Raw genomic sequence first — 27,565 nt, 5'->3', positions numbered from 1 at the left:
AAAATGGTATTTCTTCGGTGTGGCATGATGACTACTCTCCGTGTTCACTCACTGATTCAATAGCCTAGTGCAATGAAAGGGAAAGCTTTGGAACCAGACGAACCTGACTTCAGATTCTGGCCCAGGCCCTTACCAGTGGTTTGACCCTTAGCAAATGAGTTGCCTGTTCTAAGCAGTTTCTACATCTGTAAAATGAAGACAATAATGGTATCCCCTACGATTGCTGCTGTGAGGTTTAAAGGGAGCGCCTCACGGGAACTCTTCAAATTTATGGGAAAGTGCTTTGCAACCTGTGAAGAGCTATGTGAATGCCTATGATAATGATGTGGTGAGCGGGTGGTAAGAGAAGATAAGTGTAAGACCAGCAACCCTGCAAACAAGTAGCAATTTTTTAAAAATTAGGGTACAAAGCAACAGAGAAGCAAAAGGACTTTCACAACCTTCTTTATGTTAAGAGGAAGTCTGATTTTGTTTTTAAGGGCTTGATATATCTGTAAGAAGAAAACATCATCACCCACAAGGATAACCATCAGAAGTACTCAGTAAATAAATACTAAGTAATACAGATATTTACAGAAAATAGGGTTCTCTGGATGTACTGAGATAAATTGAAAGTGAGGATCAAGTTTATATAGAACTTATTTATCAACAATTAATTCCCTAAACACTGTGATGATGATTGTAGGAGTAGTGACTATTAGGTGACTATATATCAGGCAATGTATATACATGGCCCATTTAATCCATACAAAAACCTCATGAAATAGGAATTATCACTCTCTTTCCAGTGACAAGGAAATAGAAGCCCCAGGAGGTGATGTGACTTTCCCAAGGTCATAGAGACTAAGGAGATAGAGTAGAAACACAAACCCAAAGTTTGTTCAAAAAGAGCACATAATTTTGCTTCCCAGATTTTGCCAACCTCGTGACATTTCTCCTTCCAAGCAACATCACTTGCGTCTGAGTGCAAGGTTTTCTACCCAGTTCCAGTTCATCCTTCTGGTCAACACAGATTTCCCCATTTTTACCCAGAAAGGCTCTTTTGGCATCATCTTCCTTCCGCTGCCTGTTATGTCCTGCTTCCTCAGCAGAATCCTCTTCACTTCCCTCTTCTTCAACTCCCCAGATGTCATCCTCCTCTCAGTCCTCCTCCTTTTCTTTTTTCTTCTTGGCTTCTCCTGCCTGTTTTCTTTTTCCATTTCTTCACATAGTTCCCTCCATTGCTTCTCTTTGTCCTGTTTAGAATGTGGAATTTCAAAATAATTTACAGATGGTATAAACAAAGTTAACCCACTTTAGAAATGTCTGGTGTCTTTCCACAGTCTTAAAGATTTCTGGGATGGTGTTTGTTTACATACAAATTTTCAGTATGGGGATCCCTGGGTGGCGCAGCGGTTTAGCACCTGCCTTTGGCCCAGGGCGTGATCCTGGGGACCCGGGATCGAATCCCACGTCAGGCTCCCTGCATGGAGCCTGCTCTCCCTCTGCCTATGTCTCTGCCTCTCTCTCTCTCTCTCTCTCTCTGTGTGTGTGTGTGTGACTATCATGAATAAATAAATAAAATCTTAAAAAAATTTTTTCAGTATGTGTGTGGTGGAGAGAACTCTGTGTATGTGTAATTTGTTCATAAATAAAATTGGTTCAGACTCAGCAATCATTTATTGGATGCCTACTGCACTGCTAAGCATAGTGCTAGACAGACTACACACATTATTTCTCTTCCTCACAACAATCTGTAAGTAAATGTTACTAGTCCCACTCCCTAGATGAGCAATCTGAGGTTCAGACTGATTAAATGACTTGCCCACATTGTACAGCTAGTGGGCGGTAGAACTAGAATTAGAAACCCAGGTTTTCTGGATCTGAGGCTGGTCTTGTTTCTGCTCCATCCAGTAACACAATCTTTATGGAGCTCTTTGAATTTGCCTTTGACCTGTGATCAGTACAAACTTGTATTAGGTCAGAAATGGGACTCCTTCTTTATTCTCTAATGTGTTCATCTAGGTCCCAGAATTTGACCCCTAAAGCCAACTTCATAGATTTTTCTACTCAAAAGTTCATTTAAGAAAAAAAAAGGGGGGGGCAGCTCCGGTGGCTCAGCTGTTTAGCACCGCCTTCAGCCTGGGGTGTGATCCTGGAGACCCCAGATGGAGTCCCACGTCAGGCTCCCTGCATGGAGCCTGCTTCTCCCTCTGCCTCTCTCCTTCTGTGTCTCTCATGAATAAATAAATAAAATCTTAAAAAAAAAAAAGTTCATTAAAGAAGGGATACAGTCTAAATTCCTATAGGGCTTGCATCATCCAGAGCATCTGGGCCAACTGGTCTTTTACCCAGTTGGGGGGGAAAAGCTAGACTGAGAACCTGCATGCCCAGTAGGCTGGAGCCTTCTAGAATCCTGCTGGGAGCAAATGCTTAACATCTTGTTGTGTTTCCCATGTTTATTAAAAGAAAAAGCTTTCTCTTTCAATCAGGACTTAATTTTCTTATGTCTGGAAAGCACTGCCTATGATTAAGAACTCTAGCTCTCCACTTCCCTCTCATTGCTCTACTCACTCATCAGCGTCCCCCCACCCCCTTCCTTTCTTTATCAAAACTGCTCTTTGCCGAAGGTAACTAGAGACTGCCAACCCCATGGACTCCTCAGCTCCACCTGGACCTACAACAATCCATTGAGTCCATCTATTTTTCACTAGGCCTCATCCCTTTCATGTCCTCTCTTTTCTCCTTTCTTTATTTTTGTGTGATCACTCTCTTGCAAACATCCTCGGTTCCCCTGCCCTCCTTAATTAAGCAAACCCTCAACTCTGATTAAATCCAACTCTCCATGCCTGCCCCTAGGCAGAGAAAATATCTAGAGAAAACAGTAAAACCAAACCGGTTGTTCTCATTTTAAACCCATTATGACTAACTTCAGGTGAGCCCTTCGTGCTAGCCAGTGAGCCCACTGTATTTCTGTGGTTGATTCACTCTCCTTCTCCTTGAATAACTATTTTTCACCTTCTTCTTTTCTTCAAACCTCCAACACATCTTTCTCAATCTTGGGTTAAGTTGTTAGCCTCACTTCCTATTTCACAATCAGAAGAAAATTTCCACATACTCTGTGGCAGCCATGGTGTTATGCCACTTGGAATTCCCTTGAAAAAGAATGGGTCAGTCAGTGGTGAGGAGTGCAGTGAGCTGCTGGCTTGTAGCTTTAGCACCTTGGGATCTACTTCAGCATTTGAACCCAGGACCTGCTGTCCCAAAGCACACCACAGACAGTGGCTGGGCATGGAGGCAGTGCTAGGGTTCAGCTATTTCTAACAGGGTGCTCCTCTACAGGTAGTCTTTCCACTGGAGCCCTGTTGGGTGGATGAGACTTTCTCAGAGCTGTGCTGCACTCATAGTAATTCTTACCCAATCCTTCTTTCCCCGTCTTCTTGCCCAGGTGTTGGACTTTTCTATTTCTATACCCTCTACCCTTCAGTTCTCCCAATCTTTATTCCCAATTAATATACTACATTTCTAGTTGCATCTTGGTGTCTGTTTCCCAGAGAATCCAACTGACAAATGCCCTTCACTACCATATCTACCCACCAACCTGTTTTTAATTCTAATATTGTCATTCTTTACATCTGCAATTATGGATGAAATACCCATTCTCCTATGGAAAAGCCAACTCATCTTCTTGGGCACAAAATCTCATCCACTCTCATAGTCTCAAGAATGTTGCTCCAGAAATTCTCTTCTGCATTTCCTATATTTATTTCTCTCTTTATTGAATCATACCCCTTAGCATAAATACATGTAGGCAGAAAGATAGCATTCTGTCTCTCTCTCTCTCTGCCTCTCGAGAGAGAGAAAGAGGCAGAGAGAGAGAATATATATATATATATATATATATCTTGACCAAAATTTTCTGGTACCTACCACTCCATTCTCTCTACCCTTTTTTACAGCAAAATTCTCAAAAGACTAGTCTATATTTGCAGTCTCTAGTTCTTCTCTTTCCTTTCTTTCTTGAACCCATTTTTCCCCCTCTATCTCTCCACTGAAACTATTCTTGTCAGAGTCACATGAACTCCATGTACTGAAAACAGTGGTCTATTCTCAGTCTTCATCTTTCTTGACCGTTTGACACAGTGATCATTCCTTCTCCCCTTAAAAATACTTCACTTGATCTGCAGGATACTACTCTTCCTTGGTTCTTTTTCTACCTTAATTGCTACTTTTTCTGTCTTCTCTGCTTGTTCCACTTTGTCTTCCAGATCTCTAAATATTGGGGTACCCCAAAACTCATCCTCAAATCTCCTTCACTCAATCCTTAGGGGATTTCATCCAGCTTCATGGGGCTTTAAGTATTACCTATAGGCTGATGATTCCTGAATGTATATCTCCTAACCAGATTCATATTCAATTGCCTCTTTGACATTTGAATGTCTAATGATCATATCTGACTTAACATTTAACAATTGTGTCTTTTATTTCTGTCCCCACCCCAGCCCCAAATATACTCCTTCCTTGTTCTCTATCTCAGGAATTCCATCCTCTAGTTACTTGAGTCAAAAACCTTGGAGCCATCCTTGTTTACTCTTACTCATATTCCATATCTAATCCATCACTTCTGAGAGTTTTGCCTTAAAATGGATCTAAACATTTCCTCCTGGGATCCCTGGGTGGCGCAGCGGTTTAGCACCTGCCTTTGGCCCAGGGCGCGATCCTGGAGACCCGGGATCGAATCGCACGTCAGGCTCCCGGTGCATGGAGCCTGCTTCTCCCTCTGCCTATGTCTCTGCCTCTCTCTCTCTCTCTGTGTGTGTGTGTGTGACTATCATAAATAAAAAAAATTAAACTTAATTTTTAAAAAAACTTCCTCCTGCCTCCACCACTATCATCTGCTTCTGCCTTTGGTCCACTGTAGTCTTTTTTTGTTCCTATCGTCTTTTACAATACAGCAGCCAAAGTAATATTTTAAACCATGAGTCAGTTCATATCATTCCTTTCCTAAAAATGTTTACAATGGCTCCCCATTTTACTCAGGGGTATGGACCTAACTACTCTCATCCTTTCTCACTCAGCTCTAATCACCCTGGGCTTCTTATTCTTGAGTAAGCAAGTTATGTTTCTACTTCAGGGAATTTACATTTGCTGTTCTTTCTACTTAGGTTTTTCTTCCCCAGATACCTGCATGGCTTGCTCTTTCCTCCAAGTATCTTAGATGCTGTTTACTCAATGAAGCCTCTCCTGACCACTCCTATAGTAAAAGAGCAAAAACCTCATGATCATAGCCTTCTCTATTGCTTTATCGTTCTCCATAGCTTATCTCACCATCACACTCATACGTTATTAACTTATTTATATGTTTCTTGTTGGTCTCCCCTGAGTGTAAGCCCCATGAGGACAGAAACTTCTGTTTGATTTCACTAACATATCTTCAGGACCTACAACAGTGCTTTGAACAGGCATTCCACAAATACTTGTTGAGTGAATGTATGGTTTAATAATAATGGGTGCCATATATTGAGCACTTACTATATGTCAGGAACTTATAAGATAGTTATAGATGAGAAACTAAAGATCTAAATAACTAAGTAACTTGCCCAAGGTCATACAGCTAGAAAGTGATGGAGCCTGGATTTGAACTTCAGCATTCTTGCTCTAAAATTTATGTTCTTATCCAATATGTAATATTGCCTCAACAAAACAGTATTAGATGATAACCCCAAAGTAAAAACAAAACAAACAAACAAACAAAAACAGACTAAAAGTGTAAAAAGGTTTGATAGATTTTTATTTTGCTATGATGACTACTTCGATGCTTCCTTAGAATTATTAAGTATGAAAGTTCTTGTGAAAATATTTTTTTTGGGTGCTTGTGCTTTGCTGGTATTCTAAGCATAAGCTTAATCTGCCTACTGGGTAATCAAACCTGCCACTGGCCACAGACCTGCTTGAATGGACTTTCCTGAAGAACCAGGGAGTTGTGAAGCCATTGTCCGAATCATTACTCCACCCATAAGACAGTTCTAGGACAGCAGGAAAGCTGGTGAACAGCACTCACACCTTCCTTCTTTCTCCAAGTCATGCATCAGAAATGGGCTCAGTAGCTGCCTTCTAGATCACCACACTGTGAGCAGGGAGCGTGACACAGAAGGAGTGTGACTCAACAAGTTTAAGGCTGTGCATGACCTTGGGCAGTTTATACATACTCTCTGAATCTCAGTTTTTAGATCTGAAAGATGCGAATAATATCTGTCTTGTTAGGTGATTTTGAGGGATAAGTGGAATAATTTTTGGAACGTGCTCAAGTACAAATGAATGTGAGTTCTTTCCACCTCCCTCCTCTCAGGAACATATGACCAGCAAATGAGATAATGACTATTAGGCTGATTTTGCAAATGCAAAGAACACTGTTCAACTGAGGAATCAGACATCTGGAATTTAGGGTGGGGGAGTTCCTTATTTTCTTATTCCCTAGGTCTTATTTCCAACCTCTTCAGAAAACTCTTCATCATTTTTAAGAAGGAAATTGTCAAAGATGTTACCAGATTTTACCCGTTGAAATGAAAACAGCAGGATTAGAATGAGGTTGAAGGGCTAAAAAATTCCCTTGGGGGCCTTGCTAAGTGCAAATTCAAAGGCCATGGGCCCAGAGATTTTAATCAATAATTGCAGCAGAATGAGGGAATACAAAAGTGATTAATAATACAGGGGGCCCAGATTGTTGTACTACCTTAGCTGATACTCTAGCTAGAGGTTAATTTACTGTTTCCCAAGATTTGTGTTTCTCAAACCTCTGACCACATTATGAAGAAATTCTCATCATTCTGCTAGGCTCCAAATTGCTGCCCACTGGCTCTTGTGCCAGCTCAGATTGATGGCACTTACCTTTGATGTCACTTAGAGATGGCCTTTTCAAGATTCTCTCCTTAATATAATCAGAAAAACTAAGAGAACATAAGAAAAGGATTTGACAAGAAGTATGAGCAGAGGGAACCCTGGGTGGTGCAGTGGTTTAGCGCCTGCCTTTGGCCCAGGGCGCGATCCTGGAGACCCGGGATCGAATCCCACATCGGGCTCCCGGTGCATGGAGCCTGCTTCTCCCTCTGCCTATGTCTCTGCCTCTCTCTCTCTCTCTCTGTGTGATTATCATAAATAAATAAAAATTTAAAAAATTTTTTTAAAAAGTATGAGCAGAGTTTAGATTCTCTACAATATTTCTCTATTTTCTTAAAATAACATATTTAGTATTTACAATTAAAGGAAAAGATGAATTAAGTCAATGGCATGTAATAAGTCCTGTGTTTGTTGATTTAGTAATAAAGGAACAGAACACAATGAGCACGAGTCACAGAGACAGACAGACCAGCTCAATCACATACTAGTTGTATGACTTTGGGCAAATTACTCAATTCCCCTGAGCCTCTTCCCTCATAAGTAAAATATTGAGAATAACTCCCTTGAAGTATTGTCATAAGAATTAGAAATAATATATGTAAAGCACAGTGTCTGGCAGATAATAGTTACTCAATAAATGGTAATAATTATCATAACTTTTCAAAATCTGGATATGTTTCAGAAAGAGAAAAAGGTCATTCCATATTTCTTCACTTCAGTAATATGTTAAATAAATCAGCAAGTTAATTGTGTGGGAGCAGTTCTGTGACCAAAAGAAAGTTTGCAGTATGAATTATCATGTGTCCCTCCTCCAAGGTTTGAAAACAGTTTTGTTTTGTTCTGTTTTTTAAGTGGGAAGACTTCTTTTTGGCTTATATCATCCCCCCAACCCTACCTCCAATAGAAGAATAAATGACAAAATAGCCACTTTGAATAGAGGTTGTTGTTTTGCTCTGAGCCATTTTTAGTTGGTTTAAATAATTCCTTGTACAATTTTAAGAGATTTTTTTTACCTTTGGGATTTTTTTTCTTTTGACTTATCAGCAGTCTTGTTAGAGAACAGCTCCTTTATTGGCTCTTCCATTTTCCTTTCTCCCACAAAAAAATGTTCCTAATCTTCCCTGTTCTTTTCAGTGCCCCTTGATTCCCATCCCCCCACACTAAGCTCGTGGTTCTGCATTTAACTAAAAATCAGGTCACAAGGGCCAGTTCTGCTTCCTAAAACTTACTAGTGAAGGGATGTTGGTCCACATACATCCTCTCTGTGCCTCCATGTTTTCATCCGATAAATGGAAGAAAATAGACTGTACCTGCTTTCTTCATACAGTTCTCCGAAGAAAAGAACCATGAGAAAGTACTTAGTTAGACTGTAAAGCCTGGAGAGTCAGCTCACAGAAAGTGCCGTTTCCTGTGTTATATCCCACGTGCATCATAAGGCGGAAAGAGTATAGGTTTGGGCACTTTATTGACTATAGCATCTTGACAAGTCAAGTCACCTCTCTGAGGCTTCTGCTTCCTTATCAGTTAAGAGAGAGATGGTAAGTCCTACCCTCCCAGCCTCACAGACCATAAGACTTAAGGGATATCGATGTGCTTTGCATTGTGGCTAAGCTATCTTCATTGCCTTTTGTATCATTATTCCTTCAAAGATCATAAGGGGTCCCAAAAGTGAGAGACATAATTTTCTTTCTCTGTGGCCATCTCCTCCCAGCCTTTGTCCTGATGAAACAAGGCAACCACTTCTGCCTAAACCACAACAACAAAAGCAAGGGGATTGTGTATGGAGGTATCAGAACAGAGGGCGAAAGGGTCAGGGACCAGGAAGGAAAGTTAACCAGCTTTCTAGGCCAGGTCCCACCGGGAGGACAACTGGGCTCACAGAGCATCTAAAGGCTGGAAACCCCAGTTGAGGCAGGACAGGTGAGGGAATTCCCACCCATCTCCTTGCTGAGAGTCACTAGCCTTTTCCAGTGAGGTGCAGAGACCCAGTGGTAAACTGGATGTGTCCAGTTAGTTGTGTCAGGCGAAGTAGAACCTGGGAGTATCAGACCTGATTAGAACCTAGAAGGAGAAAAAATAAATAAATAAATAAAAATAAATAAAAATTAAAATTAAAATTAAAATTAAAAAAAAAAAAAAAAAAAAAGAACCTAGAAGGAGGGGATCCCTGGGTGGCTCAGTGGTTTAACGCCCGCCTTTGGCCCAGGGCGCGATCCTGGAGTCCCGGGATCGAGTCCCACGTCAGGCTCCCGGCATGGAGCCTGCTTCTCCCTCCTCCTGTGTCTCTGCCTCTCTTTCTCTCTCTATGTCTATCACAAATAAATAAATAAATAAATAAATAAATCCTTAGAAAAAAAAAAAAAGAACCTAGAAGGAAAGGATGCCTGTAAGGGTAATGTGAGCATGACGCAGAACTGTGTCATAAGAAAAACAACAATCTAAAGAGATAATGCTGGAGTTTTAGAAATGTAGTCTCTTGGTTTTGTCTCAGACTTGCTGGATTAGAATCTGCATTTTAATAAGATCCTCCAGTGATTCATACGCACATTAAAGTGTAAGAAGCATTCCTTCAGCATGGTTTAAATTCTCAAATAGAAGGTTTGCCTGCTTGGGGAGGTTGATACAACTCAGAACAATTACTGCCAAATCATTTTAAAATTTTATGGAAAATACTGAACAAAGATACAGTTTTAATGTATAAATTAATGTTTTCAGTAAAAAAAAAAAACTACAATGCATTTTAAGGAAACAATCAGATTAGGTATATTAGCATGACCACGATTTACACAAGATGTAGAGAGTTCCTATTATTTATTAAAAAGAAACAACCGAAAAAAAAGATAATAATGGGAACTTGTTCAAACTGTATCCACATTCTTCAGATAGGAAAGGAAGGAAAGAAGGACGTGTGTCTCTTCCTTCCTTCCTTCTGTCTGTCCTTCCTTTTTCTCTCCCTCCCCTCCCCTTCTCTCCTGAACCCCTTGCTGTGCATGTGGTAATTTATATACATCATCTCCTTGCCCTCCTGTGCTGGTTTCACTGAGCCAGGAAACCAAGAAAGGGGAAAATAAATAAACCAAGAAAGCTTCATCCAGGGGGTATTGTCCAACTGCCCTTTAGCAGCCCTTTACTATAGAAACCACTGGCCAGAGACAGATTTCCCTGGCTATGGAATCTTCCAGGATACACTCAAAGACAAGTGACTACAGTTTCTAGAGGCTCTTTTGTATAGTGGGTGTAGTTAATAAAGGCTGACAGGCCTTTGTTTGATTCCTGTCTCTATCACACACCTAGCTGTGTGCTCTTGGGTGCGTCGCTTGACATTTCTGAGTCACAATCCTGTCAAATGTAAACTGGGCTAATAAGAGACAATAGTACTTATTTTATACAGAGTTAAGAGAATTAAGGGAGATAATATAGGTAAAGCACTGATTCCAGGCCTGTGTTTAACAAAAGTGAATTCCCTTCCTCTGCAAGGGAATTCCAAGACTATGTAGATTGAAGGGTTTTTCGTTTTGCTTTTTTGTATAGATTGTAGTCTTTCAGAGGCCTCCTACGCTGAAACCTTCATTCTAGGGCCGGCACTACTCTCTTCTCCACAGTTGGGAAAGAATCCTCCCCATTTTTAATAACAGGTCTCAGGGAAGAGACAGAGGGAACGATTTTATGAAGGCCCAAGTGTCTGAGTCCTCCTCTTTCCCTTCCAACCAGAACCAGGAAAGATGGCAGAGAGCGAAAGCTGGGTCAAGAATTACCATCATGGGGCCCCTGGGAAGCTTGGTCAGTTGAGTATCACTTCTTGATTTGGGCTCAGGTCATGATCTCAAGATTGTGAGATGGAGCTCTTCTTCAGGCCCCACATTTAACAGGGAGTCTGCTTGAGATTCTTGCTCTTGGGGCACCTGGGTGTCTCCGTGGTTAAGCATCTGCCTTCAGCTCAGGTCATGATCACAGGGTCCTGGAACTGAGCCCCATGTCGGGCTCTGCTCAGTGAGGAGCCAGCTTCTCTCTCTCTCCCTCTGCCCCTCCCCCTACTTGTGCTAACTCTCTCTAAAATAAAATAATAAATATTTTTAAAAGTTTTTTTTTAAAAAAGTTTTGCCATCATGACTGGGCCAATCACAGCTGACATCTGTCTGGGGATTTTATTTTTAATTATTCATTTATTTAAAGATTTATTTAGGGGCAGCCCAGGTGGCTCAGCGGTTTAGCGCTGCCTTTGGCCCAGGGCCTGATCCTGGAGACCCAGGATCGAGTCCCGCATCAGGCTCCCCGCGTGGAGCCTGCTTCTCCCTCTGCCTGTGTCTCTGCCTCTCTCTCTCTAATAAATAAAATCTTAAAAAAAAAAAAAAATCTATTTAACCTTTAAATAAGCAGATGGAGGGGCAGAGGGAGAGAGAAAATCCTGAGGCAGACTCCCCACTGAATGGGGAGCCTGAGCCAGGCTCCATCACAGGATCCAGAGATCATGACCTGAGCCAAAAATAAGAGTTGGCTGCTTAACCAACTGAGCCACCCAGGTGCCCCTGGGGATTTTAATATTTTAAAATTTTACCATAGTTCTGATGATTCTCTTTGCCCAAAATCACTCCCAAGAATCACGCAGGACCAGCAGGGCAGTGTAAAGTACTGGAAGCCTGATTCTGGACTCAGAAAGACCTAAACTCAGGGCACCTGGGTGGCTCAGTTGATTGGGCATCTGCCTTTGGGTTGGATCATGATCTCAGGGTCCTGGGATGGAGCCCACATCAAGTTCTCTGCTCAGCTGGGGGTCCGCTTCTCCCTCTCCCTCTTTCTCTGCCCCTGCCCCCCACTCATGCTCTCCCTGTCTCTCTGTCTCTCACTCGGTCAAATAAATAAAATCTTAAGAAATAAAAGATCTAGGGCAGCCCTGGTAGCCCAGCGGTTTAGCGCCGCCTACAGCCCAGGGTGTGATCCTGGAGACCCTGGATGGAGTCCCAGGTCAGGCTCTCTCTGTATGATGCCTGCTTCTCCTCTGCCTGTGTCTCTGCCTCTCTCTCTCTCTGTCTCTATGAATAAATAAATAAAATCATTAAAAATTAAAAAATTAAAAAAAGAAATAAAAGATCTACACTCAAATATCAGCTTTTCTGTTTACCGTATGTGTCTTGGCAAAATATTTATCTTTTCTGAACCTCAGTTTCCACATTCAGAAATAGGAGATTTCATAGTGAGAATTAAGTAGCGTTTGCAAAGTCTCTAACATGGTGCTTGGTACATGGTAGGGGCTCAGTACATTTTAGCTATTGTGGTTATCAGGACAAGTATAATTAGTCCCATTTTAAAGATGAGCAGTTTGAGACTTAGAAAGATCAAGACTCATTCAAATCTTGTGATTTCCAGTTTGCAGCTCCAGTTTATGAAAACTTTAGAGGAACTCTTGATCAGTGGCTCTGAACCCAGAGAACTTTACCTGCCAAAGGTCCAGGCCAAGAACACTGATGTTCTAATAGTAACAAATGGTGAGGTCAGGCTTACGTTTAGGGTTGTCTATTTCTGGATGAATCCACTCCCCCTGGTGACTGGGATGATCGATGATCCGATGTTTCCATTGTCCCTAAACAAAGAACCAAAGAGTGAACGTGGCATTAGTATTTTTCCATTCTTCTCATACCATCAGAAAGACCAATCAATTTATAAAGACAGTTGTGCACCAGAGCACGATTCTTATAGCTTCTTTCCCTTTTTTTGAGCTAATACATGAGACTCTTCCAAGTTCTCCTTTCCACCCAGAGGTTGCCGAACAAAGTAGCAGAGACCCATTCTCAGCCTGGTCCCATCTCTGCATGTTTGTTCATGAAGTTAAGAAAATATAGCCTCACAGGGAACACCATCTAAGGACTTTGGCACTTGGGGCCATTCTCTTCCTGGTATGTAACACAGCAAACTGTGGCCAAATAAAATCATGCTAGCATCAGTTTTATCTCTGGACCATTCAATAGCTTATTCCCTTAGTTTCTTCTCACTTCTGACATGAGGTCAGGAGTTAGTCCTTAAAGAGAAGTTCCCCATTCCTATCCTCGACATCTTTGGCTCACTCATGTCCCACCTTTCCCTTTTAGGACCAGTGCTGAGATTTCCTCTTCTTAGACCTATTTCCTGTTTTAACCATGTTCCTTTGGCTGCTTTCCACCACTTTGGACAAACTTCTTGTCTAAGGATGCTTGGACCTCCCCTACCCGCATGACCTTTACCAGAACATCCCCTCTCAGGTAGGCACAGCCTTGAGAGCAGAGCCCAAGGCTCCAGTCTTATGGATAGTGTGGGGGTGGTGAGAAGAAAACCACAGGATCTGAGTTTCTCTTCTACAAATTAAACTTTACATCTCTTCTGTCTTAGTCCTCATACCCATTGCAAGGAGAGACACCCCCCCCCAACTTATACTTTGGGTTTGGTGTCAGAGGTCCTTCCCACTCCCCTTCTATTGCTTTGTTCCAGTCATCTGGCTTCTTGACATTTCTGTCTAGGATATATTTGAAGTCCTCCCAAACCTAAAACAAAATGTTCCTCCTTGAGGACAGGTGAGTGGGCTAGGACGAAACTGAGGTCATATAGTCAGGTTACACCTGGCTCCTTAATCCTGCCAACCTCTGTCCTTACCCCTATGAAAGCCCAGCTCAAGACTCTGGAAATAAACCTAAGACAGGAGATAAAAAAAAGCCTTAAAGCAGCTCCAGCTCCTTCTCAAGTTCACTATTACTTTGACCTTGAATGTTTTACCTCAAATAAGACAGGAATTTCCCTTGTGTCTGACCCTCTCCCTCCCTCAGTCATGTGCCCTTATTGTCAGAACAAGTCTTCTAGCCTGTATCCCTCTCTTGGTGATCTGCTTTGTACCCAGGATGCTCCGAGACCTGTAACAGTCCTCCCTTGTACTCCTAGCCCCTTCTATTTACCACGACAAAACTCTAAGTCACAAACAGCCTACCCTGACTGACGTTCATGTCTTCTGCTCTGGAGCCTCCAAAATTTTGCTCTACCTACCTAGAAGTTCACCTTGGTGCTGACCATTTGCCCAGACCGACTAAAAGTTTCAGTGCCAAGCCTACTAGACTCAGAGGCGTTCAGTAGCATTACAACTGGGAAAGTTCTAGTTCCTGAGCTGTTTCAGTTGCCTTTTCATTCCTGACATGCAACAGTCAGCATCCCACCCTGAGGATGATAGTCTTAATAGATCTCTGCCTTCTAACTACTTTCCTTTTCTTCCAGCTCCACTCAGCAGGGAGCATAGAGACCTGGAGCCTCTCTCCTCTCCCCTTGAGCCAACCCTGACTACATCAGGTGCATGGTCCTCAATACAACTGAAGGTCTATGGTTAATCTTGCTGCTCTGAGCCTGCCTGCTGGGCCTGGAAGAAACCCAGCCCCTATTTTTCCTGTGGTGCTGAAGACACAGACACAGCCTGATCATCTGTCTTAATTCCCTGGGTCCACTTCCCTCCCATGGGACTAGAGCGCTTTACTAAATCACCCTACACATGGCTGGGCCACTGCCCACCTCTCTGCAGGCCTCTTCTTTTTTTTAAGATTTTATTTATTTATTTGTGAGAGACAGAGAGAGAGAGAGAGAGAGAGAGAGAGAGAGAGAGAGAGAGAAGCAGAGACAAAGGCAGAGGAGACCGATGTGGGACTCCATCCCGGAATTCCAGAATCATGTCCTGAGCTGAAGGCAGACGCTCTACCACTGAGCCACCCAGGTGCCCCATCTGCAGGCCTTTTCTTAGGGAGTTCTTAGGGATTCCAGCTGCTGGATCCTATATTGCTCCTGTTTAACCCCAAACATCTTCTCTGCATGAGGCTGAATCTGCTCTGACCTGTGGAGTAGCAACAAAATAGGTGAGGCCCTCCATGACTTGGTTCCAATAGACTTTTCCAACCTTATCTCCCCTGTATCCACCTTTAACTTTATACTAAACTAGTGCTTCCAGTTCTTTACACAACTATTGCTTTCTACCTAATTTTGGTGTTTGTTCCTGCTGTTGTCTGGGTCTGGAATGTCTTTCCTCCAATTCAATTTCCTGCTTCCCTGCTCTAATAAATTCGGTGTTTGAAATTCAGTACATTATTAACACATAAATCCCATTTACTAAGGACTTACTATATACCAGCTTCTGTACTATGTATGTTAGCTAATTTAATCTACACAACAACCTTCACCAGTGGGTATTATAGTAATCCCAGTTTGTGAAATTGACTTTCATAACAATTATGTTCCTTGCTCAAAATCTAACTGCCAGTAGGTTGGAGTCTCACAGGTAGTAAAGGGTAGAACTCGGATTCAAATCCATATCTATCTGACTCCAGAGTCTATGTTTCCAAACCCTAGATTAACCCAATCACTCAAGTATTGCCTCCTCCTTCTCAGACCACCACCTACATCCTAACACAGGCTAGGTTAGGAGCCCCTTTTAGGCTACACATGATTTGGGCTTCCCTGACTCCCAGCACTAATTATACGGTGTGACCTTTGTCTGGGTACTTGTCTGCATACCACAGTAGATTCTGAATTCCAGAAGGATTCCCAGCCCCTGGATTGTCCCATTCGTAACTATAGCCAGTAGAGCTTCCCAGTGAATGATAATAAATCAGTGAAAACACTCGATTTCTCAATTTACTGCACTCCCCATATCAGTTACTCTGGAGTCAGAGATCCAGGTTCACATCCTGATGCTAATGTGTATGTACTTGGCAAGTCACTTCATTTTCTGTCAGTTTCCTTATTCATAATGGAGAACAGAGGACGCTGTTCACAGAGGCTACCAGAAGGATCAATAGTCTCAACAAATGTGAGTTACTTCCCTCTTTCCTCCACACCTCTTTGGACACCAATATTTAGCTGGATACCTCCTTGAAGGATTAATGCCTCAGTTTCTGCTTCTATTCCCAGCCTTTTTTTCCTATCCTCATAGCTGACATCTCCACCTGTTTTCCAGCCAAACACTGTCTAATCTCAGGTTTCTTATCATTAGGATCTTCTATTTGCAGACATTCACCCCATTTCCTTGGTTTCCAGGCATAGAGGTCTTTTATATTTTTGTGAGGCAGTAGGTCCCAGTCATCCTCCAAAATCTCACCTGCCATTTGCTAGTTGTTGATTTTGACCTCACAAGTAGCATTGGGGCAAATGATCAGAGTGTATAGGTGAATGTATTGATCTAGAAAGGAAACAGGAAATATTTCAGCCCATATTGGACATCTTTGGACCTCAAGCATTAAACGCACCACCGAGAATAGTTCCTGAATGCCACCTCCTACATATACACAAACATACTTCACCACATCCCTCATCCCATTTCTGTGGTTAACCCAATACAGACTCTGGATCACATTCTCCTAAGTACACACTCCTTTGGTCTCTCCTGGCCCCCATTCTTCTTCTATGACAGTTCTGGTCATTCTCTGACCTTGTCTTTTTCTGTCTGTCCCCCAGATTGTAAGATTCTCAATAGGAGAGGTCATGTCTGATTCATTTGTTGTGTCTGCAGCTTCCAGCACAGGCCTACCCCAGAGGACGACCCCGGGGAGCCTCTGCACATACAGTGCCTGAATAGTCCTGCTAGCAAAGGCCTTGAGCCTGAACACAAGTTCTCCAATGACGCAAGCCCTATGGGCTTTTCTAGACCCGATTCCTGCCTGGTTGTGCCAAATCTCTTGCAGTACCACTCTTTCTCAAGTCTTCTTGACATTTCTCATGTGATTATCCTTCCAGGAATTAAATCCTCCCTAAAATTGTCACTCTTTCACAAAACCAATTCATGCTCATCTTTTAAAACTCAGCACAAGGGAGACCTCTAAGAAGCATTTCTTAAGCCGCCAGGTTATGTAGGGGGCTTCTTTTGTGCTTCCCCAGGCCCTCAACATACTAGGTAGTCCTCTCCTTTTTTGATTCATACCTTCACCGGACTGTGAATTCTGTGAGGTCAGGGGCCATGTCTGGCGTACTCTATCACCAGCCCAAGACCCAACACAGAGTTAGCATTTGGTGAATGCCTGTTGAGTTGCTACATGAAATCCAGCTACTATCTTCCAACCAACTTAATCTCTCTAATCTGATGTTAATAAAATATACTCGTCATCCATATTTAAACTCAGCACTCCTCACCTCCCCCATCCCTTCAATATCTAGTAGTGGGTAATTAGGCCATGGCAAACATTCATCCAAGAAGGGACTTTTTCTGACTCCCTAGGCTCTTAGAAACTGCCCCTAGGTGAACTCCTATACTTTATAGCACTTTTCTATATCTATTTTCTGAGAGTATTTACTTCATAGGGTTATTGTAAGGATTAAGTGAGATAACATATATAAAATGCTTATCTTTCTCCCTCAGCTGAAGACCATCATACTCATACTCATACTCATACTCATACATCATACTCATACTCACCCGACATTTGATGGTCTTGTTGTTCTCATAGTATTTCCCTTGGTAACAAAGGATGACCTGTATTTTGTTGTTGCCAAAGCCACAGATGTCAGGGACTAGAAATCAACCCCTGGTGCATGATTTTGCATCACTTTTAGGCATTTTGCCTGTTCTGAGGCTAAGACAGACATAGCCTATGTATTATTATTATTATTATTTAAAGATTTATTTATTTATTTATGATAGACACACACACACACACACACACACACACACACACACAGAGGCAGAGACACAGGCAGAGGGAGAAGCAGGCTCATGCCGGGAGCCCGACGCGGGACTCGATCCTGGGACTCCAGGATCGCGCCCTGGGCCAAAGGCAGGTGCTAAACTGCTGAGCCACCCAGGGATCCCCAAGCCTATGTATTATTAATCAGGGTCCCAGCAAGAAATAAATAGCACACTCAAATTTAGGATTACTTGAGGGGAATTTAATAAAGGAACTATTTACAAAGATGGGGGCAGGACAGAGAAATGACATAAAGAATAGTGTGTGCTGTGAGCTAGCAACAATAGGGCTGTTCCTACCTCTATCCTTGCAAGGAGCAAGAGTGGTTATCAGAACCTAGAAAAAAAAAATTCCTGTGGGGCGGGTGGCCAGGAGGGAAGCTGTGAATTTCAGTAGAGAGAAACAGCTCTCTTCCCTCCCTCTGGTCTCCCCCCAAGGCTTCCATTGACCAAACCCAACCAGAGAGCCCCTCCTGTGCCAGGTACCTCATACCATATCATTTAGTTCTCGCGACAGGCAGCTGTTACTATCTCTACTTTTAGCTGGGAAAACTGTGGCTCAGAAAAGTTAAGTAATTCGCCCAAGGTCAAAGAGCTAATAAGTAGCATTGCTGGGATTCAGCCCAAGCCTACTGAGAAACAGAGCCTGGGGTTCTTTGTGCTTTGTGAAAACTTCAGGGGCAATTGTTGATCAGTGGCTCTGAGCCTGGAGAGCTTAACATGACAAAAGTCTGAGAATAGGTTCTAACCTAGTTTTTCAACCTCATTTCCCAAGTTATTGCTCTCTGTCTATCCTACACACACACACACACACACACACACACACACACACACACATGCGAGGTGCTCCAGCTACACTAGTTTCATCATTTTTCTACTTGCATTTCAATTTCATGCCTCTGAGGTTTTGCAGTTTCCTTTGTCCTCGTTATATTCCCTCCACCTCCTTCTCTGCCTATTAAAATCTAACTCATTCTTCAAAGAACAATTAATACTCCCTTTAAAAAGCCCCCAGTTGGACTGAGTCATGCCATCTTTTGTTGTCTCATAGCACCTCACCGATATCTTTTTAAAAGTGTGTCTTTCATTCTGACCTTAAAAAAAAAATTCACATGCCTGTGTCCCCACCAAATAGAAGGCAAAAGTGTGGAATAGATAAAAGAACAGGCTTTAAACCACATGAACTGAGTTCAAATTCTAGCTTCCCACTTGCTTACCTTGGGCAAATTTCTTGCCTTTGTTTCCTCATCTGTAAAATGGAGCTGATAACAGCTGAAACTGGTTTCGTTGTTTGTTTTTCTTAAAAGATTTTGTTTATTTATTCATGAGAGACACACAGAGAGAGAGAGAGAGAGGCAGAGACATGGGCAGAGGGAGAAGCAAGGCTCCATGCGGGGAGCCTGACATGGGACTCGATTCCGGGTCTTCAGGATCAGGCCTTGGGCTGAAGGTGGCGCTAAACCACAGAGCCACCCGGGCTGCCCAAAGTTTGGTTATTTGAACATTGAATAAATAATATTCATATGAAAAAATCACATTTCAAATTTTTTTTCAATTTCCCTACTACACCACCTCGTACATACACACATGTAGGCTCCTCATGAGGAGGGTGGATTCTTAAGCAAACAGAGATGGGCAAAGACTCCTTTAGGCCTCCAGAGTGCTATAACGTTTTATATAGGAAAGAGATTGAAAGATGAGGAAGAAAGAGTTGGGGGGAGCGGGTGCAGAGAGGAAAAGGGAAATAGGCCGGAGAGGAGGATTTTGTCAAGAACTTGAAGCAACAGATCTGAAACCCCTTAGGAAAAGAAAAATTTAAGGAGAATTCTAAGGAAATTTTCCTGTATGACATGTAATATGACACTTTCCTCTGACTTTGTATAAAAACATTCAGTAAAATCCACATTCTTCATCAGTGCTTTGGGAGTAGGTTTAGTTTTTGTTGTTTGTTGGCTTTTTCATCTCAACCACCATTTAAGGTTGGAGTGAAGTAGGAGCTAGACTGCCTCAAGGAGGCCTAGCGACATGTTGAGGTTACAGATGCAATGTTCTGGGCTCATTATAAATGCTGGGCCTCCTGTGCCTTCTCTCATCAAGGGCAGGAACCTCCCTCAGAGCACAAAGCCTACTGTGGTAGGTACATTTGAGAGTGTCTACACAGTTTATGGCTCTTTTCTCCCTTTTTGAGAACTGGGGAATGTCTCTCGGTAGTGCAGCCTTGTTAATACCATGCAGCTCTCTACCTCTTCTATTTACACTAACTAACATTTAAGTTTAAAGTTGCTTTTTTCAGGTCATGGAGGAGTCTTACTGCATAGGAAGGTGGATTAGAAATTTCCTGTTTCAGGTCAATCTGAGTCTCTTCCACAGTTACCATGGCTCTCATTAAGACCTCAGGAGACTTGTGACCGCTATCGGAGAGCTTATAAACATGATGTACTACTCAGATTGTGTGCATATCCTCCTGGTTCAGGGTGTCAGGAAAGAGTTTCATGTACCCACCACTACAATCAATGCCTTGCTCATGTTTTACTGAAAACTGAACCACCAAGGTCTCATTCTCATTGCCGAATGGCTTAAACCTGATTGAAATGGCATAAAACTTGGCATCTTCACTGGTCTGGACAACTGGGAGCAGAGAAAACAGAATCTTTAGGCTTAAATATTCACAGAGCAACCAGGGAGACCCTGTGTTCAGTTTCACCAGTCTTGGGTACTTTCTCACACACCTACTATGTGCCACGTGCTATGCTGGATTCATTACCTTCTTATTCAAGCCCCAGAGGAACTCTGCAAAATGATAATTATGTCTACTTTACAAATTAGAAGTCTAAGTCATAGAGAGGTGAAGTAACATGCCTAGGGCCACATTGCTAATAAGGAACTAAACTGGGATTTTAATTCATGTTTATCTGATTCTTTCTTCTCCTTATATAGTCTGCCTTTAATTTTCAAGAGATAGTTAAATTTCATTCTGCAGCTTTACAAGACAAGGCCCTGTTTATCCTGAGACCCCCATAACATTTCTAGTCTAAGTACCTTACCTTATAGATGAGGAAACCAAGCCCCAGAGAAGGAAATTACTTATATAAGATCACTTAGTCACAGTAGAAGCCAAGTGTCCTGACTTCCAAGTCCGTGGTCTTTCCATTATTCCATGCTGCTGCCCAGCTTCCTGGTTATGACTCTGTTACTTTAACTCTTGGAACCTGTTGCCTCACCAGAAAATGTGGATACTTATTCCTACCTCATAGGGAGCCCGTGAAAGTTGAACGGGTAAGAGAAGTGAGACGGACTTTGTAAACTGTCAACATAAAATCACGGGGCTATCATTACTTATGTTTAAAGAGGATTCTTCTTCCATGATTCTGTATCACAGTAGATTGCAACTAGGTTTATTTTAGTCTCTGAATAGTTTTTAAGCTCCTGAAGAGCAGGGGCATCTTTATGTTCCTAACTTCTAGCCAAGGCCTGGCACAGAAGTGTTCAATAAATATGTGTTAAATTGCAGAGAAGAATCACAGCTCCTGATTCAGCTATCTCTCAAGCTTTTATTGCACACCAGTGTCTGTGCTAAGCACTTTCATGTCTGATACTGCATTAGAAGCTGTCTGCTTACTTCCCCAAAGACCTCACATGAGGCTAGAGTAACCAGAAAAGACGTCAGGTGAAGAGAGTGGGCCCGAGGGAAAGAGCACTGAACCTATAAGCTGAAGACCAAGCTTTGAATCTCTGCTTTACCAGATCCTGCTATGTGGTCCAAAGCAATCCCCCTTCTTACTGAGCCTCATTGGTACCCAAGAGCCCTTCTAGACAACCAAGGAGAACCAAACGAACTTGAGTAAGATGAGACATGAGGGGCAACAAACAAGAAATCAATCACACAGAGGAGATGCGTGGTGGCGCAGACTGCCCCCAGAGCCACCAAGAAGGCGTCCCACGAGTCACTCAGTTTGCAATTCTCTCTCCTTTGGAAACAATTTTCCAGAGTGGATTTAAATGAGATTTTAAAATGCTCAAGCCAGTTTATAATTCTCTCCTGTAATAAACATGAAAATGAGATTCATAACAGTAGCCAAGAGAGAGAGATGGGAAGTTACTCCAGAGGACAATCAATGGGTTCTATTTATAGGATAAAAGCTTACTCAGACAAGAAAACCCTTGCCTGTAGACCTTGTCTTCCGAGCTCCCCCTTCCTTCATAATATTATTTGGCTCTAAGAGCAGCCTTGTCTGATGAGTGGCACTTGAGGATTATCATCTCCATCTGATATCAAGGCTGAGGGAAGAGGAAAGACTTGCCCAAATTCCGCAGCTAGCGAGTCGGGGGAGTCGGCCTGTCTGCTCCACTCTCCTATGTACACAGCTGCTCTAGGGGAAAGCAACATTTGGAGGTTAGACAGTGCTTTTCCCTGTTTCAAGTACAGTGTTATATAAAAAAAATCCCAGGGTGGGGAAAAAGCAGCCTAGTCCAGCAGTGATGAACATGGTCCCAGAGTCCCACCTAGAGTCTGATATCAGCTCTGCCTCTGGCCAGCTGTCTATATGGCTTTGGGCAAATTATCCATCCTTTCTGGGGGCCACCTGCAGAACTGGGAACATAATAGTAACCATCTCGTGAAGTCATTAGGAACATTAATAGGGATAATGTGTCTAAAGTCTTAGTTTTGAATACCTGTTATTTCGGTTTTTTTTTTAATTATTTATTTATTTGACAGAGAAAGAGCACAAGCATGAGGAGTGGCAGGCAGAGGAAGAGGGAGAAGTAGACTCCCCGCTGAGCAGGGAGCCCGATCTGGGGCTTGATCCCAGGATCTTAGGATCATGACCTGAGCCAAAGGCAGATGCCTGACCGACTAAGCCACCCACGTGCCCCTGCATACCTGTTATTTAATAAATGAGCATTATTATTTTTGTGCACAGTTCATTCTTCTCTATCTACTACTTTTTTTTTAAAGACTTTATTTATTTATTTGTTCATAAGAGACACAGAGAGAGAGATAGAGACACAGGCAAAGGGAGAAGCAGGCTCCCTTTGGGGAGCCAGATGCAGAACTCGATCCCAGGACCCCGGGATCATGACCGGAGCCGAAGGCAGACGCTCATCTACTGAACCACCCAGCTGCCTACTTCTTTTTATTCTAAGGAAGAGAAATGAATTGATAATATGGATAAAAACAATGGCATAAAAGGCAGAACTTTTTTCCTGTCAATTCGTATATTCCTGAATTCCAGCATTTACCTTTATCCTTTTCTTTGTCTCCATAAAATTTTCCTGCAGTAAACTGACATTACCACAAACCAGCCTATGTTTAGATTCCACCAGTTGCATTTTTCATCCATCAATGGGGTAAAGAAGAAAAGCAACATATAGAAATGATTTGTGTTTTCTTAAAGACAATAAGTGCAGCTGAGGTTGACCACGCCTGCGGGGACTGTAAGGGAATATCACAGGATAACACCGATATTTCTGAAATCTCTTCTCCTATCTGATGCCTAAACTCTACTATTTACTCACTATCATGTGGTATGGCTCAACTACCCAATATTTGAGCCACTTACACATTAACACTCCACCCTACCGTCCTCCATGGGTATGAAGTCCTAAAAACCACCATGGCAATGTATGGTTGAAAGGCTTGAGGCATTCTCTTCAAAATAGAGAGAAAAAATATAGTTAAGGGAACGAAGCCCTTATACATATTTATGTCTAGTAAGATAAAATAATAAAATCACCTCAGCAAGTAAAGAGATTAGTAATACCATTTTATACTTCTTGAATTAGTAATGATGATATTAAATAATCAATTTCCATTTGCCCTTCTTTATTGCTTAAACTTTTTAGACTCTCCCTTGCAATTTTGAGGAGATGCTGATAAATTTGTTTTGCTTTGGCATAGATGGCATACAGACGAAGAGACGAAGAGGCATTCTTTTTGGGACCTGGCACTCCATCCAAACTTTCAGTGCCTTTCTGATTTTATGCCTCAGAGTTGCTGACTCCCACTACCTGGACCCGTGGTGGTCCCAGAGTCACAGGGCAATTTGGCAGCTCAAGATGGAAGAGGCCTCGGCTGTAGCCTTTATTTCATCTCCTCTCCACAGCTGAATGGATATTCTCAAATTCCACTACCCAATATCTGGGATTATTGCCTTAGTTCTGCCCATGAAAACCCCACTGCAACCCACATCCAGTAAGACCACCCTCAGCTGGCTCTGTCAGCATCTTTACTCAAATCTGACAACTCATCTACCTCTGGCCATGAGGCCTGGGGGATGGATTCGCTTTCCACGGTCCTCCCCTGTCTCTCCCAAGATGTCAGTGTTAGACAGGCCAGGACCTCTCCACCACCTCAGAGGCACCACTGCCAATACCGTGTATGTTGTAGCTGCTCTTCAAACCAGATGTGTATTTACTGTGTGTTCTGTAACCTCTGATTCCTTCACCCAACATCGAACCTACCTAGTCCATCTTTTTTTCTTCAGTCACATCCTGGTATCCAATGTATAAATTCAATATTGTATGTATTGTGCATAACTCTCCTAAAGGATCTTACTTTGTATACTATATATGTCAGCATATGGCGTACATTGCCATATAATGTAAGAACACAATGCAACCAACTATCTGTCATATCAACTAAAGTACCAAATAAATTCTGAACAGTGAAAAAAAAAATAACAGAGGATGAGTGTGACCACCTCGCCCACCACTCCTGACGGCGGGGCCCTATGAGCTTCTTTTCATACTTCGTTGCCATGGTTAGACTGGAGTGAACACCACTTCCCTGATTGATACCAAAGTTAAAATATTTGTTATGTGTTTGGCCTTCATGTGGATGCCTAAAAATTTCGTCTCATAATTCATGCTATGAAAAGATACCATTAGTTTCATTTTGTACCTAGCAAGTGGTGGACCTGAGATGTGAACCCATGTGCCTGATTTCAGACCCAGCCTTTCTTCTGGAATAAGGGAAGATACAGGGGAAAGTGCTATGAAGAACAAAAAATTGTATAATCATACTAACAGCTACTGTTCAGCAACCATATGTCAAGCATTGTGCTGAGCGCTTCCCATGCATTATCTCACTACATTCCTATAATGGCTCTGTGACGAATGGGCTATTTTTCTCCTATTCAAAAGATGAGAAAAGTGAAGGTTAGAAACTTGTCCAAGAGCCTAGTTCATAAGTAAGTAGGCAAGCCAGATTCAGACCCAGGCCTCCATAACACTAAAATCTTTACTTTTAACCCTTTTACTATACGGCTTCCGGCAAGGTGATGTGTGTGAAAAGCCCCTTATAACCTACAGTGCACAGCAAAGGTAAGAGACATAGTACTTTAGAGTTTGTAATTAATACAATTGTTTGTGTATAATTTGAGTAATGTCTGTTTTCCCAGACAACACCACAGACTGGTAAGTTCCGTAACTATTTTACTTACTGTTGTGTCCCAGTATCTCACACAGAGTTAATTGCCAAAATATTTGTTAATGACTGAATGGATGTATGTATGGCCTGCCTTTGCCTATGCCATAAGATTCTCAGCTTTACAAATGGATTGATTCATTTATTAATCCATTAGACACATGTTACTTGAATTTAACAAGTATGTAGAAACAGTTGTACAACTTTAATCTTGAGCTTTATGGTGAGAGAAGTTAGGACAAAATTCAGAACTTTTATAGGTAATTATTTTTCTGAAGGAACAATATCGATACATATCAAACCTGACACAATTCAAGATACCCAATAAGGAGTCTTTCTTGTTAGAATAGTGTCACATGGTTAATAAAGCCCTACTTTAATGTTTTATACTTCTCTTCTTAGCATCATAATATTTTAACATCATAGAAGGCTCAAGCCAGAATGACTCTTAGTGGTCATTTCATCTGACCTCCTCATATTACAGGCAAGGAAACTGAAGCCCAGAGAAGGAAGTGACTTGCCCACAAAAGTTGTCAGTTGCAGAGCTGAGATTAGAACCCAGTTCTTCTGTACCCTGGGTCTGGGTTCATTATTCCTTCATTCAACAAATATTTCTTGAGCAAGGTACTTTGTGCAAGGCACGAAGCACACAGTCATGGATCTGACAAGTTCCCTTTAGGGACCTACGAACTTCAGAAAGCTCAGTCTGGTGGAAGAGACAGACAAGTAGACAATCACAATTCAGTGTGGTAAGGACAGTGATAGAAGGAAGCACAAGGGCAGTGAAATTCAGAAAAGCTCTATCTGTTCTCCTAAGATAGAGCAGACTTCAGAAAAGGCAAGCCTGAAGAAGTAAGAAATGAAGGTGAAGAAAAGGTGAGTAGTGGGTGTTCCAAGTGGAATGGCCTCCACATGAAAAGACCCAGAGGCATCAAACAGCATGATGCTTCAGGGGAAATGCAAACTGTACCATATAGTGTCCAGGGAGGAGGAGAAGAAAGCAAATAGGGGCCCGCTCAAGGAGAGCATTAACTGAGAGAAAGAAAGCAGTGTATCAACCAAGGTTGGATGCTATTATATTTTTTTCCTCTGATAAATCTTTCCTTCAAATCAGTCAAATATTGGGATGCCTGGGTGGCTCAGTGGTTGAGCATCTGCCTCCAGCTCATGGAGTGATCGTGGGGTCCTGGGATCTAGTCCAGCACAATTAAAAAATTGGTCAAATATTGTCCCCAGAGATCCAGTCAACAAAAAAAGAAAAAAAAATGAAGTTTGTGTTGTGGCCAAGATTGCGAATCCGAGAAACCGCCCAAGGAGCCGACACTGATGCAAACACACGAGGGTTTATTTACAAGCTCGAGCCTGGGTCCAAGTATACCCAACGCAGCGGAGCAGGGACTTGGACCCCGAGACTAAGAGGCTTGGCAACTTTATAGGGGCCAGTGGCCAATGGGATACGCAGAAAGTTGCACAGTCATGCTGGTCCTCTGAGCTGGATTTCCGGTTAGGGTGTGCCCTGGTCTTTGATTAGGGCGGGGCAGTGCCCTAAGTAATAAGCAGGTCAGCACAAGGCGGGTGCAGCCCAAAATAGGGCCAGTCCTGCTCTGCTTGTCCAGGGGTAGGGGATTTTGTTAAATTTCCTGGGTCCCACAGTTTGGAAACTGGTACATCTAGCTGATGAATGCACATAATCATATCCAAGTCTGTAGAGATATAAACCAAGGAGTCCACATAGCCATGGTTCCTATGTCAAATGAACTTATCTCCACATTGCACCTCTCACCATGTCTGGCTTGTGAAGTAGCTCAAATCCAAAGACTGGGCTAGGGACTCATCTCTGCCACTAGCTTTAGCAGCCTCTTAAACCTCACTGAGATTGAAGTTCTTCATCTATAGAAAGAGGTTACCTAACTTACTGAGTTTCTGGGAGAATTAAATAAAATAGCATGCAACACAGTGTCAGGCACATTGCAAGTGCTCAATAAATACTGCTTGAAGCTAAGTCTCTGCACGCATGTGTGTCCACACCCCTGCAGCCACTGCAGAGACCCTTACCATCAGTTTGCACTTGAGACCTGGAAAGACCAGCTGGATCTGGTCTCTTTGGTTTGGGCATCTGTCCAAGGTGATTCTTCCTCAGGCCAAGCATGTCCAAGTATCCACAATTGGCAGATGGTCCCAATCGCCTATCAGTTGGAGGCCTGAGCAGCAGGCTGCTTCTCCGTCCTCTGAGCTGTCCTCTGAGCTGTCCTCCATGGGTGCGAGCCAGCTGGGCACAGAGGCCCTTTGTCTCAGAATGTCTCTTTGGCCAAGTTTTCATGGTCAAGTTTGAGAGTTGACAAAATTAACATACACACACACAAAACCCCCTTGTAACTTCTGCATCATTTAGATCCTCATCTGGATTCTAGTTTCTTACTGCCTGATTTTGTACTTTTGCAAATGGCACTACCATTGCCTTAGCCCTCCCCTCACACTTATTTGTATCACTAATTCAGTGATTCTCCAATTCAATAAACCAACATTCCTGCATATTTTAATGTGCCAGCCCCTATGCAAGGTCTCAGATTCCAAAAGCTCATTTGCCCCTG

General features: G+C 42.5%; 1 pseudogene; it reads right to left on the bottom strand.

Annotated features, from left to right (window-relative positions):
• Window positions 1-601: 601 nt before the first annotated feature.
• On the bottom strand, window positions 602-27,294 carry LOC112914953 (calreticulin-like; annotated as a pseudogene).
• Window positions 27,295-27,565: the final 271 nt, after the last annotated feature.

Source organism: Vulpes vulpes, chromosome 10 (assembly GCF_048418805.1).
Source record: "Vulpes vulpes isolate BD-2025 chromosome 10, VulVul3, whole genome shotgun sequence".
NCBI classification, from domain to species: Eukaryota; Metazoa; Chordata; class Mammalia; order Carnivora; family Canidae; genus Vulpes; species Vulpes vulpes.
This window is presented reverse-complemented; position numbering and strand designations above follow the sequence as displayed.